We start from the raw sequence: 7,731 nt of genomic DNA on the forward strand, positions 1-7,731 counted from the left end.
GCTATCCTAATATCAGACCACATCGATTTCAGAGTGAAGAAGGTCATAAGAGACAGTGAAGGTCATTTCCTATTGACCAAAGGATCTGTACAACAGGAAGAACTTACAATAATAAATGTATATGCACCTAATGAGAGACCAGCAAAGTACTTAAAACAACTACTCATAGATTTGGAAAAAGAAATCGATAGCAACACAATACTAGTGGGAGACCTCAACACCGCTTTGTCACCTCTTGATAGATCAACCAGACTCAAGCTTAGCAAGGACATACTTCATCTGAGGGAAACAATGGAAGAAAGGGGCTTAGTAGATATATACAGGACACTTCATCCACAAAAAGCTCAATACACATTCTTCTCAAGCGTACATGGAACATTCTCCAAGATAGACCACATGCTGAGCCACAAAACATGCCTCCAAAAAATTAAGAAGATAGAGATTGTATCAACAATCTTCTCAGACCATAATGCGCTGAAATTAGAAGTAAATCACACACAAAAACAGAAAACTAAATTAAACACATGGAAATTAAACAGTGCGCTATTAAACAACGAGTGGCTTAGACAGGAAATTAAAGAGGAAATCAAAAGATTCCTAGAAACGAATGAAAACGAGGACACGAGTTACCAAAACCTATGGGACACAGCAAAAGCAGTCTTAAGAGGAAAGTTTATAGCTCTACAAGCATTCCTCAGGAAGGAGGAGCGAGCCCACATAAATAAACTAACCTCACAGCTTAAGAACTTGGAGAAGGACCAACAAAAGGAGCACAACCCTAACAGGAGGAAGGAAATAATAAAACTCAGAGCAGAGATTAACGAGATGGAAACCCAGAAAACAATCCGAAAGATCAATGAAACCAAGAGCTGGTTCTTTGAGAAAATTAACAAAATCGATAAGCCCCTAGCAAAACTCACAAAGAAAGGGAGAGAGAAAACCCTAATAAACCGAATCAGAAATGAAAAGGGGGTCATTACAACAGAAAATACAGAAATTCAAAGGATCCTCAGGGAGTACTTTGAAAAGCTTTATGCCACAGAACATCAAAACCTCGAGGAAATGGATAAATTCCTAGACTCCTACAGACTCCCAAGGCTGAACCAAGAAGACCTGGAATACCTGAACAGACCTATCACCATCAAGGAAATTGAAATGGTAATAAAAAGTCTCCCCAAGCACAAAAGCCCTGGCCCGGATGGATTCACCAGTGAATTCTTCCAAATCTTTAAAGAAGACTTACTCCCAATCCTCTTTAAGCTTTTCCATGAAATTGAAATATCAAATACACTTCCGAACAGTTTCTATGAAGCAAATATCACACTGATACCAAAAGCAGACAGAGATAACACAAAGAAAGAGAACTACAGGCCGATATCCCTGATGAACACAGATGCAAAGATCCTCAACAAACTACTAGCAAATAGAATCCAACTACTCATCAAAAAGATCATACACCATGACCAAGTAGGATTCATCCCAGGGATGCAAGGATGGTTCAACATTCGGAAATCAATCAACATAATCCATCATATCAACAAAAGAAAAGATAAAAAGCATATGATCATATCAATAGACGCAGAGAAAGCATTTGACAAGATCCAGCACCCCTTTATGATGAAAACCCTAGCCAAAATGGGCATAGAGGGGACTTTCCTCAACATAGTTAAAGCCATCTACCACAAGCCTGCAGCAAGCATCATCCTCAATGGGGAAAAACTGAGAGCCTTCCCTCTAAGATCAGGGACGAGACAAGGATGCCCACTCTCTCCACTGCTGTTCAATATAGTACTGGAAGTACTTGCAATAGCAATTAGGCAAGAAAAAGACATTAAGGGCATTCAGGTAGGAAAGGAAGAAATAAAGCTCTCACTATTCGCAGATGATATGATACTATACTTAGAGAACCCAATAACCTCCACCAAAAAACTCCTAGAAACAATAGACTTGTATAGTAAAGTTGCAGGTTATAAAATCAATACACAAAAGTCCATGGCTTTCCTATACGCAAACAGTGAGAGAGAAGAAAGCATCATGAAAAAAACAATCCCGTTCACAATTGTGCCCCAGAAAATCAAGTACCTAGGAATCAGCTTAACTAAGGAAGTAAAGGACCTGTACAAAGAAAACTACAAAACGCTACTTCAGGAAATAAAAGAGGACATGAGGAAATGGAAAGACATCCCCTGCTCATGGGTCGGAAGACTTAACATTGTCAAAATGGCAATACTACCGAAAGCACTGTACAAATTCAGTGCAATCCCTATAAGGATACCCATGACATTCTTCAAAGAAATGGAGAAAACACTCCTGAAATTTATATGGAATAATAAACCCCCACGAATAGCTAAAGCAATTCTTGGGAAAAAGAAAATGGGAGGAATCAACCTCCCGAACTTCAAACTTTACTACAAAGCGGTAATAATCAAAACAGCATGGTACTGGAACAAAGGCAGAACTGCAGACCAATGGAACAGAGTTGAATACACTGACATCACCCCCCAATCATATGATCATCTAATCTTTGATAAAGGTGCAAGAAATGTGAAGTGGAGTAAGGAAAGCCTCTTTAACAAATTGTGCTGGCATCACTGGACGGCTACATGCAAAAAAATGGGCTCAGAATTCTGCCTAACACCATGTACAAAGGTAAGATCAAAATGGATTAAAGACCTCAACATCAGACCAGAAACCATAAGATACATTGAAGACAAAGTTGGCAAAACCCTCCATGACATTGAGGCTAATGGTATGTTCAAAGATGACACGCCACTGGCTGAGCAAGTGAAAACAGAGATAGATAAATGGGACTATCTTAAACTAAGAAGCTTCTGTACCTCCAAAGAAACAGTGACCAAAATACAAAGACAGCCTACAGAATGGGAAAGAATATTCGCCGAATACACATCTGACAAGGGGTTGATATCAAGGATATACAAAATACTGGTAGAACTCCACAAGAAGAAAACATCCAACCCCATCAAAAAATGGGGCAATGAAATGAACAGAAACTTTCTCAAAGAAGAAATCCGAATGGCAAAAAAGCACATGAGAAAATGCTCTACATCATTAATCATCAGGGAGATGCAGATCAAAACCACAATGAGATATCATCTCACACCTCAGAGACTGGCCCACATTCAAAAGAACAAAAGCAACCGTTGCTGGCGCGGATGTGGCGAGAAAGGGACACTCCTTCACTGTTGGTGGGAATGTCCACTGGTTCAGCCCTTCTGGAAAACGGTATGGACGTTCCTCAAAAAATTAGAAATTGAGCTCCCATTTGACCCAGCGATACCACTCCTGGGAATATATCCCAGAGAGGCAAAAACGTGTAGCCGAAGGGACATCTGCACTTGTTTGTTCATTGCAGCACTCTTTACAGTAGCCAGAAACTGGAAGAGACCTGAGTGCCCAAGAACAGATGACTGGTTAAAGAAACTTTGGTACATCTACACAATGGAGTACTATGTGGCTCTTAGAAGAGATGAAATCACGAACTTTACATACAAGTGGTACAATATGGAAAGTATCATGCTAAGCGAAATGAGTCAGAAAGAGAGGGATAGACATAGAAAGATAGCATTCATCTGGGGGATATAAAATAATAAAATATGAGATTAATACCCACAACACCAGGAGAATTACTCCATAACTTAGAGGCCAGCTGGGTATTCTAGGGGAAAGGACAATTCAGATGGAGAGGGGAACGCCAAGTGGAGGGTGTTTGGAGGATCCTCCCAGGAGGGGAGATGCAGGTTGAAAGTAGACTGGACTGAACATGTTCGCCACTCAATGCCTCTTTGGCTGATCACAGCGCCCAGGAGGAGAGAGAGAACAGGGGGGAATGCCCTGCCACAGTGGCAGGGGGGGATGGGGGGATGGGAGGATGGGGGGGAGGGATATTATCCTGGTGGTGGAAAATGGACACTGGTGGAGGGATGGGTATTTGATCGTGGTATGACCGAGATCCAAGCACAAAATTTGTAAATCTACAACTGTACCTCATGTTGTTTCACTAATAAAAAAGAAAAAAAAATAAATATTATTAGAATACAAAAAAAAAAAGTTCATCTGAGTGATGTTAGAGATCTTAGTATGTTCCGTATGTTTATGGGGGGTGTTGAGTGTTTGGACAACAAATTCTCTCCAGTGCCTTCTTTCCCCTGTTGGAGAATATGAGGACTCACTAGCAGAGAGAACCCATGGTTCATTTTTCATTGATCTGCCTTTTAGGATACAATAGATTTCACAGGGATCCAGACCATTGTAAGAATACATCACTACTCTTGGTATTTATTTCATTAATAATATTATAATTTGATTCTCATAGTTTCTCTATGCCCCTGAGATTTACTTCTTGAGCAAGCTACAGAAAATTTAGAGAAGTAGAAAATGAGTTTAAAATACTTTAGCCAAACATAATTTGATTCAATTTGACAGGGGTTTTGAGTCGAGTGCACTATGTCAAAGGATGTCTGTCAATACTTGGGACTGAAAAAATATAAAACAAAATATAAATTTTCTCCACTTTCCAAAATAGAATCTATCAATATCATTAAAATTTTCTTCTACTCTTGCAAATATGTAAAGAACCAAAGTATTTCTTCTCAATAAAACGGCTTTGTTTTTGTGCGGTAAATTGTAAGGTAAATTGTAAGTACATGCATGGAAAAAAGTATTTAGGACAAAATGATGCATGTTCGAAAATAAGCTATTTTTAAAATTCATCTTATTAGATACCATATTTTAACTAACTCAATCAGCTTTAATGTCTAGTTGAGCAACACATTGTAGTTTATAATGCTCTTGTCTTTAAAACTAAACTAAATATGTCTATAAAACTAAATTGGATGAGAATTGCCTTGTGATTTGTTTAAGGAAGTCAACTTCATGTTCATGAAATGGGTTAAATGCAAGGATATAGGGTGACCGTCAATTTCACAAAGAACCAAAAGCAACTATGAACTTGAAAGGAATAATAGCTGTTGAACATCTGGCAGAATATATATAAATATGCATATAAATATATATGTATATATGCATAAAAGTGGACATTATTTCCTTAAAATATTTCTTCCAACAATTTGTCATTTGGGGGCTTGTCTTGCAGTCATTTTCTCTGAAGCAAAGAATGGTTATATGCAAATGTATAAATTTTATGTATTAACATCTGTTCCAGTGTTTTCCATATTAATTGGCGGTCACTAGATGGGAGAAAAAGCATATAAATAAAATGTTGGCTGGTTTCCTTTCTTGTCCTTATTGTTACGAGGTGCTTTCTTTCTTAGAATCTCATTTAGGCCTCATCCAGTTCTGTGAAATGTCATTATCCTGCCATATGGAGATAAGGATATGGAGACTAAGAAAAGTTAACTAATTTTCCCTAGACTACAAAAGTAATAAGTGATGAAAGAGAACAGCAACCTAGTTGATATCAACCCTGCTATTTCTAAATTCCTTTGTCTTGAAAATGATATATCAGTGAAGATTAACATTAGTATTTGTCAGTTAAAATATTCAATATTTCTATTAAGTGCTATATAGGTACTATCTATAACAAACATACATATAAACTATTGTTTTCTAATTATATAAGTAGGATCCCCTAGAAAAATAAGGTTAACATTTCAAGTCTATGTATCTAGGAAAGAATCAAACTCTGTTAAATTGATTTTCTCCCATTATTATACACTAATATTATATACTACATAGAAAAGAGAGGCAGGATTCAAAGACTGAGTATAATGGGTAATATTTCTGTGTCATTAATTTTATATGTTCATTATACTTTTGATATCTATGTGTATAATGTTTTAAAATATCATTTACACCAAACATTTATGTCTCTAATATTTTTGAATCTAATAAAAATGTTTTATATCATTCTATTATAAAAATGACCCATAAAATAAAGAATTATGAATGCTTTTACAGCACCAATGATCTTATCATTGTCATTATCGCTATGCTTTTAACACCATCTCATCTATAATTTCTGGTTGGTTCTCTTTTATCTTTTAAATCTTAAGTAGTTAAAAGATTTATATACCCACTATGCTCAATGTTCCCTCAGGATAGATAATTAATTTCTGCCTGAGTATTGGGAATCATATATGTGAGAATCTCAAACTTTTAGATGCGTGCCATTTTTTGTACTAATTTTAATGCATTAGAATGAGATTAAAATATCATAATTTCAAGAAGTAATGCCTTACCAATCTATACTGAATTAAAAGTTTTCTTGGAAAAGAAAAAATGATATATTAGTAGGGTATAAGATAATTTAATGTACTTAGTAAATAAATAATACACACTTAATTGTGGTATTATGAAAAGTTGTGGAAATATTTAAATGTCATTGTTCATAAGTTTTTCCCTATACCTTTAATGTTATTCTACAATTGATTGATGAAATTAATATGAATAATCTACTTCCTCTCTTTTAGAAAGTTTTAAATACAGTATTTCTTTTTGTCCTAGTGTTGTACCTGTTAGTTCAGATTTTTCAGTATTCTCATACACCTATTGTACTCTTATGGGGATGCTTTTCTGGCTCCAAGATCTGAAAGTATCAAGTCATGACAGACTCTTCTGGAATTTGCAATAAATAAAGGCTGATTGGGATAAGGAAGCAATGCCATAATGGCAGAGAAAGGTGCCATATTTGAAGAGATAAATACACAACTCCGTTTATTGCAGTACTTACCACAATAGCCAGGATATATACAAAGGTAAAGGTAAAGGTAAAGGCCCTCCCGTCGATCGTCGATTTGCTCGAGCGGGCCCAGTAACGTCTCCATTGGAGACTTTGTTGTTACTGTGTCTGGCATATTGAATACTCTTGGTAGCTTGCCGGGCTCTCCAAGAGGAGCGGAGGAATCGAACTCGGGTCAGCCATCTTGGCCGCTTGTAAGGCGAACGCCCTACCGCTGTGCTATCGCTCCAGAATATATACAACAACCTAGAAAATGTCCAATGGCAGATGAATGGATACAGAAGACATGGCATATGTGTATGATGCAATACTCTGCAGTTCCCAGGAAAGAGGAAATCACACCATTCACCACAAAATGGGAAGGATGGGAACTGGAAGATGTCATGTAAAGCAAACTAAGTCAGCTGGAAAACGACAAATACGCTGGATGATCACTCATCTCTAAGATAGAGAGGAACAAAATAAGGGAATGGAGAGTATTGAATGCTGATAAATTCTGGGCCGTGGATCATAGAACTGAGAAAGCCAAGTAAGGGAGTATTGGGGATCAAGGACTGACAGATGGACATTGCTCAGGAGTCTTGGACAGTTTACTTGTGGATAGATTAAGTACCTGTACATCAAAACCATAATTCTTGACTATTGTAAACTTATAAACTATCCATTGTAAACATAATGCTAAATCTATAATAATTACATTTTTAAAAAGTGAGTTAAACAAGGGGTTGCAGTAGGGGGTGAGAAGGGACCTTGGGATATTGGTAGAAGGACACTGACAATTGTGGTGGTTGTGGAGTTGGAACATTGTTGATATGAAACTCCAGCATTAACAGTATTATAAATCACCTTGCTTAATTAAATACGTGTGTTTGTGTGTGTGTGTTTGTGTGTGTCTGTGTGTTTGTTTGTTTTAAGGTATGGAGCCAGAGATAGTAGAGCAGGTTGCTTTATTTGCAGCTGAGTAGGTTCAGTTCCCAGAATCCCTTATGGCTCCGGAAATTCCATTAAGAGTT

The sequence above is a fragment of the Sorex fumeus genome, unplaced genomic scaffold (assembly GCF_029834395.1).
Source record: "Sorex fumeus unplaced genomic scaffold, SorFum_2.1 ptg000005l, whole genome shotgun sequence".
Classification (NCBI taxonomy): domain Eukaryota; kingdom Metazoa; phylum Chordata; class Mammalia; order Eulipotyphla; family Soricidae; genus Sorex; species Sorex fumeus.